The sequence below is a fragment of the Cetorhinus maximus genome, chromosome 16 (assembly GCF_964194155.1).
Source record: "Cetorhinus maximus chromosome 16, sCetMax3.hap1.1, whole genome shotgun sequence".
NCBI classification, from domain to species: Eukaryota; Metazoa; Chordata; class Chondrichthyes; order Lamniformes; family Cetorhinidae; genus Cetorhinus; species Cetorhinus maximus.
Genome location: NC_135894.1, coordinates 20,464,076 through 20,476,477, shown reverse-complemented (window position 1 = coordinate 20,476,477; position 12,402 = coordinate 20,464,076). Strand labels below are relative to the sequence as shown.

Sequence of the window (12,402 nt, the reverse complement as noted above, 5' to 3'; positions counted from 1 at the left end):
GGATTTGAAATCATGTTCTCTTAAATAATAATACCATAACAACACACCAGTACAGGACACTTCAATTCTGTTACTTGCAAAATTATTCAGATCAGTAAAGAGGTGCACGATCAGTGAGGGGAGACTTTGGCCTAAGTGAGACAGAGACCAAGTGAGTACATTTGGGAACTTGGTTCAAGTGGGAATTCAGTGCATGGGGGGAAGAGGTGCTTTAGGTAAGGTTTACTGCCGGAAGTGCGACTTAGAATAGAGTACTGGGACTTGGGTAATTAAGGGAGTTAGGGGAGGAAGGGAAAGAGGTACTCTTTTGCTTTCTGCTTTCTAACTTTCTCAGCCTTCAGGAAGTGATCTCATACTCTGCTACAGAAGAAGCTAGTTATTTGCTGAGTATCTGGAAAGTGACTAAGGTTTATTCTATTCCTAAGGTTCAAAATATTCTAGCAACTGGTGGTAAGGTTGATAACATATATAAAAACAAAAGTAAAATATATAATCGAATAAAATAATTAAATGGTTAGTTAGAACACATTAATGATGTCAGGACAGGTGATGTGTCGCAGCTGCAGCATGTGGGAACTCCTGGATGCCAGTTTGACCTAGGACAAACATGTCTGCAGTAAGTGTTTGAAGTTTGAGCAGCTTCATTCAGAGTTTATGAGCTGGAGGCTGAACTACAGACACTGAGATGCATCAGGGAGGGAGAAAGTTACCTGGATTCTTTGTAGCAGGAGACAGTCACACCTCTTTGGACAGGGTCTTCTGATTTGGTCAGAGGTCAGGGACAGGAGTGTGTGACTGCGAGCGAGGCAGGTAAGGGGACTCAAGAGGGAAGGAGCGCTGGAGCCTCAACCTTTACAACTGTCCAACAAGTTTGAGGTATTTTCAGCTTGTTTGGATGAGAGTGGGGGGTGCAGGGTGGATAAGCTAATTAGCCATGGCACAGTGATACAGGAAGCCATTCAAGTGGGGGTAGCAAAAAGGAATGTCGTGGTAGTAGGGGATAGTATAGTCAGAACGATTGGCACCGTTCTCTGAAGCAAAGAGCGTGAGTCCAGCTGGCTGTGTTGCCTGCCCAGTGGCAGGGTGCAGGACATCTGCTCAGGGATGGAGAGGAACTTGCAGTGGAAGAGGGAGGATCCAGTCGTTGTGGTCCATGTAGGTACCAATGACATAGGCAGGACAAAGAAGGAGGTTCTACATAGTCAGTAGGAGCACCTAGGCACTAAATTAAGAAGCAAAACCTCAAAGGTCATAATCTGTGGATTATTACCTGAGCCACGTGCAAACCTGCATAGGACAAATCAGATTAGGAAGGTGAATGTGTGGCTCACCGACTGGTGTGGGAGAAGTGGGTTCCGGTTCGTGGGGCACTGGCACCAGTACTGGGGAAAGTGGGATCTGTACCGTTGAGTTGGTCTACACCCGAACCATGCTGGGACCGGTGTTCTTGCGAGCCACATAACTAGGGAAGTAGGGTGGGTTTTAAAGTAAATAGTGGGTGCAAGGAATAAAATTTGGGAAGATGTACAGAGCACTAGTGAGACCACGTTTGGAGTACTGTGTGCAGTGTTGGTCACCTTATTTAAGGAAGGATTTAAATGCATTGGAAGCAGTTCGGAGAAGGTTTACCAGACTAATACCTAGAATGCATGGGTTGTCTTATGAGGAAAGGTTGGCTTGTAAAGGCTTGTATCCACCGGAGTTTAGAAGAGTAAAAGGCAACTTGATTGAAACATATAACATCCTGAGGGGTCTTGACAGGGTGGATGTGTAGAGGATGTTTCCTCTTGTGGAAAAATCTAGAAATAGGGATCACTGTTTAAAAACAAGAGGTCGCCCATTTAAAACTGAGAAGAGGCTAAATATTTTCATTCAGACGGTCGTGAGTCTTTGAAACTCTCTTCCTGAAAAGGTGGTGGAAGCAGAGTCTTTGAATATTTTTAAGGTAGAGGTGGATAGATTCTTGGTAAGCAAGGAGGTCATATGTTATCAGGGATAGGTGGGCTGCAGATTTCAAGTTACTGTCAGATCAGCCATGATCTTATTAAATGGCAGAGCAGGCTTGAGGGGCTGAATAGCCTACTCCTGCTCTTTGTTTGCACGTTTGTATTCATACATAATTAGTGTTTGTTTTACTGGAACAAATGCAACACTAATGGGTTATGTGGGTTGTTCAAATGGATTGCATGACAATGCTGTGGTCTTCTAATGTTCCTTGTGCTATTTGTACATACAGGAATGTGCAGTAAAAATCAGTGGTGGGTAACCAGTCAACTGTTTTGGCTGAAAACACTTCCTTTACAACCTACCATTAATAACAAGGGATGCCAGCTAGAAAATATTATAAATTAACAGTCTCAGCAAAAATTACATACAGTTACTTGTCACTGCCAGGGAAGTTGATAAGCATAGAATCTCATTGTAAAATTGTTTTTAAAAATTACATCCCATCTCTTTTCCCTCTCCCATGAGTCAATCAATCTTTTCCTCTTTGCTTCTCTTTAACACTCTAATTCACGAACAGCTGGAGGCTAGTGCCAAACTTGGGAGAGCTGTCTCACAAACTAGTCAAGCAACACAGCCTGACATAATCATACTCACGGAATCATATCTTACAGATAATGCACCAGACACCACCTTCACAACCCCGGGTATGTGCTGTCCCGTCGGCAGTACAGACCGAGGAGAGGTGGCAGCACAGTGGTATACATTTGGGAGAGAGTTGCCCTGGGAGAGCTCAACATCAACTCTGGACCCCATGAAGTCTCATGACATCAGGTCAAACATGGGCAAGAAAACCTCCTGCTGATTACCACATACCGCCCCCCCCCCCATCTGATGAATCAGGGATCCTCCATGTTGAACACCATTTGGAGGAAGCACTGAGTGGCAAGGGCGCAGAATATACTGAGCGGGGACTTCAATGTTCAGCACAAAGAGTGGCTACAGATCAAGCTGGCCCAGTCCTAAAGAGCATGGCTGCTAGACTGGGTCTGCGGCAGGTAGTGAGGGAACCAACAAGAGGGAAAAACATACTTGGCCTCATCCTCACCAACCTGCCTGTCGCAGATGCATCTGTCCATGACAGTATCGGTAGGAGTGATCACCACACAGTTCCTATGGAGAGGAAGTCCCGTGTTCACATTGAGGATATCCTCTATTGTGTTGCACTACCACTGTGCTAAATGGGACAGATTTTGAACAGATTTAGCAACTCAAGACTGGGCAACCATGAGGCGCTGTGGGCTATCAGCTGCAGCAGAATTGTACTCAACCACAACCTGAAACCTCATGGCCCAGCATATCCCCCACTCTACCATTACCACCAAGTCAGGAGGTCAACCCTGGTTCAATGAAGAGTGCAGGAGGGCATGCCAGGAGCAGCTCCAGGCATACCTAAAAATGAGGTGTCAACCTGGTGAAGCTACAACACAGGACTGCTTACATTCCAAGCATAAGCAGCAAGTGATAGACAGAGCTAAGTGATTCCACAACCAACGGATCAGATCCAAGCTCTGCAGTCCTGCCACATCCAGTCATGAATGGTGGTGGACAATTAAGCAATTCACTGGAGGAGGAGGCTCCACAAATATCCCCATCGTCAGTGATGAGGGAGCCCAGCACATCAGTGCAAAAGATAAGGCTGAAGCATTTGCAATAATCTTCAGCCAGAAGTGTGCCGAGTGAATGATCCATCTCGGCCTCCTCCAGAGGTCCCCAGCATCACAGTCTTCAGCCAGTTAGATTCACTCCACATGACATCAAGAAACAGCTGAAGGCACTGGACACTGCAAAGGCTATGGGCCCTGACAATATTCCGGCAATTGTACTGAAGACTTGTGCTCCAGAGCTTGCCATGCCCTAGCCAAGCTGTTCCAATACAGGTATAACAGTGGCATCTACCCAGCAGTGTGAGAAATAGCCCACGTATGCCCAGTCCACAAAAAGCAGGACAAATCCAACCCAGCCAATTTCCACCCCACAGTAGACTCTCGATCATCAGTAAAGTGATGGAAGGGGTCATCAACAGTGCTATCAAGCGACATTTGCTTAGCAATAACCTGCTCACTGATGCTCAGTTTGGGTTCCACTGGGGTCACTCAGCTCCTGACCTCATTACAGCCTTGGTTCAAACATGGACGCAAGAGCTGAACTCCAGAGCAGAGACGAGAGTGACTGCCCATGACATCAAGACAGCATTTGACCGAGTGTGGCATCAAGAAGGCCTAGAAAAACTGGGGTTAATGGGAATCAGGGGAAAATTCTCTGCTGGTTGGAGTCATACCTAGCAAAACGGAAGATGGTTGTGGTTGTTGGAGGTCAATCGTCTCTGTTCCAAGACATCACTGCAGGAGTTCCTCAGGGTAGTGTCCTAGGCCCAACCGTCTTCAGCTGCTTCATCAATGACCTTCCTTCTATCATAAGATCAGAGGTGGAGATGTTTGCTGATGATTACACAATCTTCAGCACCATTTTCAACTCCTCAGATACTGAAGCAGTCCATGTCCAAATGCAGTAAGACCTGGACAACATCCAGGCTTGGGCTGATAAGTGGCAAGTAACAATCGTGCCACACAAGTGCCAAGCAATGACCATCTCCATCTAACAAGAAAGAATCTAACCATCGCTCCTTGACATTCAATGGCATTACCATCGCTGAATCCCCCCCTATCCTGGGGATTACTTTTGACCAGAAACTGAACTGGTCTAGCCACATAAATACTGCGGCTACAAGAGCAGGTCAGAGGCTAGGAATCCTGCAGCGAGTAACTCACCTCCCAAAGCCTGCTGACCATCTACAAGACAAAAGTCAGGCGTGTGATGGAATACTCTCCCCTTGCCTGGATGAGTGCAGCTCCAACAACACTCAAGAAAATTTACACCATCCAGGACAAAGCAGCCCACTTGATTGGCATTCCATCCACAAACACTCACTCCCTCCACCACTGACACACAATAGCAGCAGTGTGTACCATCTACAAGATGCAATGCAGGAACTCACCAAGCCTCATCAGACAGCACCTTCCAAACCCATGACTATTACCATCTAGAAGGACAAGGGCAGCAGACACATGGGACACCAACACCTGAAAGTTCCCCTCCAAGCCACTTACCATTTTGACTTGGAAATATATCGCCTTCCTTCACTATCACTGGGTTAAAATCCTGGAACTCCCTCCCTAACAGCACTGTAGGTGTACCTACACCACATGGACTGCAGTGGTTCAAGAAGGCAGCTCACCACTGCCTTCTCAAGGGCAATTAGGAATGGGCAATAAATGCTAGCCTAGCCAGCGACACTCACATCCCATGACCAAATTTAAAAAAAACAAGGGATCAATGTAGCAGTTGGTTGGACAGTATGCAGCAGTCACCCTAAGGAGTCAGCAGGTGCCCCGTCTAATTTTCATGATCAGCTCTCATGCAGCCAGCTGTACAAAATGTGCTCCCAATAGGCAATTCACCAATTTTGAGGCGTGAAATCAGATGGTGCATTTTTCTTTGGGGGTGAAAAGAAGCAACATTGTGGTACAGCAAGCAACTTAAGTGTAGAACCCATAGCAGTAACTACATAAGCTTTCAGATTCATTCAGGTGAAGAACCCAAAAGCAAAAGCCAAAAGCAAACATCTTAATCCAGATTTTCCCAACAGCAGCTGAGGATCCCTTTAAGAGTTGCCAAAAATGGCTGCCTCTTGATTTCTACCGCCCATGGTTGATGGGCAGGGGATGAAACTGGCAGAGGCAAGATTAGCATCAAGGTCTGAATGCTATTGCCTGAGTGCATTTGCATGTACCAATGAGATACCCACCTGTTTGTGAAGGAAGTTCTAGTCAGCAGGGTTCAGGTCTGCTCTCCAAAAATCAGAATGGAAGTGAAAGCAGCACTAAGTTGTTGAGAATGGCAGCTGCTCCATTATGGTTCTGCCATTGCCTCATTTTTGAGCATAAACCAGGAGATAGCAAGACAAATGCCACCTCTATTGTTTTTAATAATAAGACATAGGAGCAGAAATTAGGCCATTCGGCCCATCGAGTCTGCTCCGCCATTTAATCATGGCTGATAAGTTTCTCAACACCATTCTCCCACCTTCTCCCTGTAACCTTTGATCCCCTTACCAATCAAGAATCTATCTATCTCGGTCTTATATACACTCAATGACCTGGCCTCCACAGCCTTCTGTGGCAATGAATTCCATAGATTCACCACTCTCTGGCTAAAGAAGTTTCTCCTCATCTCTGTTCTAAAAGGTCTTCCCTTTACTCTGAGGCTGTGCCCTCGGGTCCTAGTCTCTTCTACTAATGGGAACATCTTCCCCATGTCCACTCCATCCAGGCCTTTCAGTATTTGTAAGTTTCAATCAGAACCCCCCTCATCCTTCTAAACTCCATCGAGTATAGACCCAGAGTCCTCAAACGCTCCTCATATGTTAAGCCTTTCATTCCTGGGATCATTCTTGTGACCCTCCTCTGGACCCTCTCCAGGGCCAGCACATCCTTCCTGAGATACGGGGCCCAAAATTGCTCACAATATTCTAAATGTGGTCTGACCAGAGCCTTATAAAGCCTCAGCAGCACATCCCTGCTTTTATATTCTAGTCCTCTCAAAATAAATGCCAACATTGCATTTGCCTTCCTAACTACCGAATCAACCTGCAAGTTAACCTTAACAGAATCCTGGACTCGGACTCCCAAGTCCCTTTGCACTCCAGATTTCTGAATTCTCTCCCCATTTAGAAAATAGTCTATGCCTCTATTCTTCCTACCAAAGTGCATGACCTCACACTTCCCCACGTTGTATTCCATCTGCCACCTCTTTGCCCATTCTCCTAACCTGTCCAAATCCTTCTGCAGCCTCCCCGCCTCCTCAATACTACCTGTCCCTCCGCCTATCTTTGTATCATCTGCAAACTTAGCCAGAATGCCCACAGTTCCTTCATCTAGATCATTAATGTATAAAGTGAAAAGTTGTGGTCCCAACACTGACCCCTGCGGAACTCCACTAGTCACTGGCCGCCATCCTGAGAAGGACCCCCTTATCCCCACTCTCTGCCTCCTACCAGACAGCCAATCTTCTATCCATGCTAGTACCTTGCCTCTAACACCATGGGCTCTTATCTTACTGAGCAGCCTCCTGTGTGGCACCTTGTCAAAGGCCTTCTGGAAGTCCAAGTAGATAACATCCATTGGCTCTCCTTTGTCTAACCTGCTCGTTACCTCCTCAAAGAATGTATCTAGATAGCTCAAAAATGATCCCTCTGGCCTCCCTCCCAATCCCCAAATCGCAAGCCTGTGCCCCAGCCATGGCTCTCTGTTCAAGTCCAAATTAGCAACACACCAATCCAGCCCAAGTTCTCCACTCCCAGTTTCTCTCTTGTCCACCACTATTTCTTCCCCTTCAATGAGACCCTTCATGTTCTAAGATCATCTCCACAAGCTAAACACTGTAATTAAGCTCATATGGACATCACGTAACTATCCCTCTATTCCAACTTATCACTTCTGAACATTTTACCCTCCATCGCAATCCCATTTCTCCTTTAAGATCCTCTGTCTGCACCCTCTTTTGAGCACTGTTCTCCCTCTCCAGGTGCAGACAATGAAAGACAGAAATCAACTAAGAAACAAATTAAACATCAACTTACAGCCCAACCAGAAATTGTAAAGTAAGTTATTCCTAAATTGCAGTGCGCAAACAGTAACCTTTGTCAGGAAAATTCTATTAACAGAAGGCTGTGTGCATTTGCCCCAATAAGAACAGGAGCTTGTAAGCTGTATAACAATCTATTTAAAAAAAGCAAGCTCAGTAGTGAGCTGTTGTCTGAACAAAAGGCCTTCAAACATTCATCTGGACTTAAGATACTGGCCTGACAAAAATAGTAAATGCAATTATCATCTGCAAATTCTCCTTTTAATGGACTCTTTTTAGACTGCAATATTTGAGAGTTGCTTAAGTTGCTCACAACATGCCAGGAAGACTGAAATCCCTCACATTATAAGTACAAATTGTATACTTCTTGTTTAAAGTACTGTGCTGCTATCTAGTGGTAAGTAATGGAAAAAACTTTATCTATATGAACCTTTTGTCTCTCAAGTCTCTATCATGCCATTCTGCTAAGCACTGATTGGTAAAGTGTCACTTGATAGCACTGTTGACAACACCTTCTATCAATTTGCTGATGATGGAGAGTAGACCTGGTTCCAGGCCTCGTTGCAGCTTGGCTCTTACATGGATAAGAGAGCTGAATTCAAGGAGCCCTAGTAAAATTGAAGTCAGTGGGAATCAGGGGAAAACTCTTGGAAAAACTCAGCAGGTCTGGCAGCATCTGCGGAGAGGAAACAGTTAACGTTTCGAGTCCGAATGACCCTTCAACAGAACTAAGTAAAGATAGAAGAGAGGTGAAATATAAGCTGGTTTAAGGTGGGGTGGGACAAGTAGAGCTGGATAGAGGGCCAGTGATAGGTGGAGATAACCAAAAGATGTCACAGACAGAAGGACAAAGAGGTGTTGAAGGTGGTGATATTATCTAAGGAATGTGCTAATTAATGGTAGAAAGCAGGACAAGCAAGGTACAGATAGCCCTGGTGGGGTGGGGTGGGGTGGGGTGAAGGAATCGAAAAAGGCTAAAAGGTACAGATAAAACAATCGATGGAGATACATTTAAAAATAATGGAAATAGGTGGGAAAAGAAAAATCTATATAAATTATTGGGAAAAAAAGGGGGGGAGGATCGGAAAGGGGGTGGGGATGGAGGAGAGAGTTCATAATCTAAAATTGTTGAACTCAATATTCAGTCCGGAAGGCTGTAAAGTGCCTAGTTGGAAGATGAGGTGCTGTTCCTCCAGTTTGTGTTGAGCTTCACTGGAACAATGCAGCAGGCCAAGGACGGACATGTGGGCATGAGAGCAGGGTGCAGTGTTGAAATGGCAAGCGACAGGGAGGTCTGGGTATTATTCCATTATTTTTAAATGTATTTCCAACCATTGTTTTATCTCTACCTTTTAGCCTTTTTCGATTCTTTCACTCCACCCCACCCCCACTAGGGCTATCTGTACCTTGCTTGTCCTGCTTTCTACCCTTACTTAGCACATTCCTTAGATAATATCACCACCTTCACCACCTCTTTGTTCTTTTGTCTGTGACATCTTTTGGTTATCTCCACCTATTTCTGGCCCTCTATCCAGCTCTACTTGTCCCACCCAACCCTCCCTTAAACCAGCTAATATTTCGCCACTCTTCTATTATTACTTAGTTCTGTTGAAGGGTCATTCGGACTCGAAACATTAACTGTGTTCCTCTCCACAGATGCTGCCAGACCTGCTGAGTTTTTCGAGGTATTTTTGTTTTGGTGTTGGATTTCCAGCATCCGCAGTTTTTTGCTTTTATCTTAGGGGAAAACTCTTCACTAGTTGAAGTCATACCTAGCTTGGAGGAAGACGGCTGTTGGAGGCCAATCATCTCAGCCCAAGGACATCGCTGCAGGAGTTCCTCAGGGTACTGTCCTTGGCCCAAACATCTTCAGCTGTTTTATCAATGACGTTCCCGTCATCATAAGTTCAGATCTCAGTGAAGACTGCACAGTGATCAGTTCCATAGAGTCATAGAGGTCTACAGCACAGAAAAAGGCCTTTCGGCCCATCGAGTCTGCGCCGGTCAAACAAGTACCTAACCATTTTCCAGCACTAGGCCCATAGCCTTGTATGCCATGGCATCAAAAGTGCACATCCAAATGCTTCTTAAATGTTATGAGGATTTCTGCTTCTTTCACTCTTTCAGGCAGTGAGTTCCAGATTCCCACCACCCTCTGGGTGAAAAAATTCTTCCTCACATCCCCTCTAAACCTCCTGCCCCTTACCTTAAATCTATGCCCCCTGGTTATTGATCCCTCCACCAAGGGGAAAAGTTCCTTACTCTCTACCCTATCTAGGCCCCTCATAATCTTATACACCTCAATCATGTCCCCCCTCAATCTCCTCTGCTCCAAGGAAAATAACCCCAGTCTATCCAATCTCTCCACATGACTAAAACTCTCCAGCCCAGGCAACATCCTGGTAAATCTCCTCTGCACTCTCTCTAGTGCAATCACATCCTCCCTATAATGCAGATTCCAGAACTGCACGCAATACTCCAGCTGTGGCCTAACCAGCGTTTTATACTGTTCCAGCATAACCTCCCTGCTTTTATATTCTATGCCTCGGCTAATAAAGGCAAGTATCCCATATGCCTTCTTAACCACCTTTTCTACCTGTCTCGCTACCTTAAGGGACCGGTGGACATGCACACCAAGATCCCTCTGATCCTCGGTACTTCCCAGCGTCCTGCCATTCATCGTGTATTCCCGTGCCTTACTTGTCCTGCCCAAGTGCATCACCTCACACTTATCCGAATTAAATTCCATTTGCCACTGATCAGCCCATCTATATCCTCCTGTAATCTAAGGCTATCCTCCTCATTATTTGCCACCCACCAATTTTCTTGTCATCCGCGAACTTACTGATCAACCCTCCTATGTTCAAGTCTAAATCATTTATATAAAGCACAAACAGCAAGGGACCCAACACTGATCCCTGTGGAACTCCACTGGACACAGGCATCCAGTCACAAAAACACCCCTTGACCAACACCCTCTGCTTCCTGCCACTCAGCCAATTCTGGATCCAATTTGCCAAAGTGCCTTGGATCCCATGGGCTCTTACCTTCGTTATCAGTCTCTCATGCGGGACCTTATCAAAAGCCTTGCTGAAGTCCAAATAAACTAGGTCAAATACATTGCCCTCATCTACACGCCTGATCACCTCTTCGAAAAATTCAATCCAATTGGTGAGACATGACCTCCCCTTAACAAAACCATTCCATTTGCAATTCCTCTGATAATGAAGTAGCCTTATGCATCAAGACCTGCACAACATTCAGGTTGGTAAGTGACAAGCAACATTTTTGCACCACACAAGTGCCAAACAATGGCCATCTCCAACAAGAGAGGGCCTAACCACTTTGCCTTGACATTCAATGGCTTTACCATCAACATCCTGCAGGTCACCATTGACGAGAAACTTAACTGGACTAACCACATAAGTACTGTGGCTACAAGAGCAGGTCAAAGGCTGGGCGTTCTTCAGGAAGTAACTCACCCCATGACTCCCAAAGCCTGACCACCATCGACAAGGCACAAGTCAGGAGCGGTGATAGAATACTCTCCATTTGTCTGGATGAATGCAGCTCCAACAACACTCAAGAAGCTTGGCACCATCCAGGACAAAGCAGCCCGCTTGATCAGTATCCCATCCACCACTTCAAGTATTCACTCCCTCCACCAGTGATGCATTGTGTCTGCAATGAGTATCATCTATAAGATGCACTGCAACAATTTTCCAAGGTTTCTTCAACAGCAATGTCCAAAGCCATGACCTCTACTGCCTAGAAGAATCAGGGTAGTGGATATGTGCGAACACCACAACATACAGGTACCCTTCAGGTTGCAGATCATCCTAATTTAGAAATATATTATTGTTCATTCATAGTCAATAGGTCAAAATCCTGGAACTCCCTGCCTAACAACACTGTCCTTGTATCTATGCCACAAAGACAGCAGAAGTTCAAGAGGGCAGTTTGCCACCATCTTCAGAAGGGCAATTAGGAATGGGCAATAAATACTGGCCTTGCCAGCGACATCCACATTCCATGAACAATTTTTTAAAAATAAATCAACAAACAAATACTTCACAAAAAATTCCTATTTCACTGACAATATTTCATCCAACCTCAACCCATCTAATTTCTTCACACACTTTACCACTCCAAGCCTGGTTCCCCACTTTGCTAGGTTTATCCTAACCAATCTCATTCAATCTCTCTTTCAACACAAGTTGTGCCCTATTCCATTTTCATCTTGGTACCTTGGCCCTGTGGTCACACCTCCAACTCTGTATTGGAAGGTTGCAGGCTCAAACCCCAATCCAGGGATTTGGATATATAATCTAGGCTGGTAGTTCAGTGTAGTACTCAGGGAATGCTGCATTGTTAGAAGCGTTGAATTTCAGTTGTGACATTGAACTGAGGCACACACTTGGCTGAACGTAAAAGATCCCTTGGTATTATTTGAATAAGAGCAGATTAATTCCCTCAGAGTCCTGGCCAACATTGATCCTTCCATTAAGACTGCCAGAAACAGATTAACTGGTCATTTGTCTTAATTGATTGCAGGACCTTGCTGTGTATAAACTAGCTGTGGCATTTTCCTACATAACAATAATGACTACAATTCAACAAGAAAATCAATTATGACACGCTTTCGGATGTCTCAAGAACATGAACAACAGTGTATAAATACAAATTCTTCAGGGATGAGAGGGGCTGAAGACAAAAAGATCTGAAATTTTTTGTGTGACAGGGAATCATGTC

General features: G+C 45.2%; 1 protein-coding gene across 4 annotated transcripts in view; it reads right to left on the bottom strand.

The window, feature by feature from the left end:
- Positions 1-12,402, bottom strand: part of LOC144691408 (succinate--CoA ligase [ADP-forming] subunit beta, mitochondrial-like) — a 124,557-nt gene that overhangs the window by 47,253 nt on the left and 64,902 nt on the right. The gene's annotated exons all lie outside the window — the stretch shown is intronic.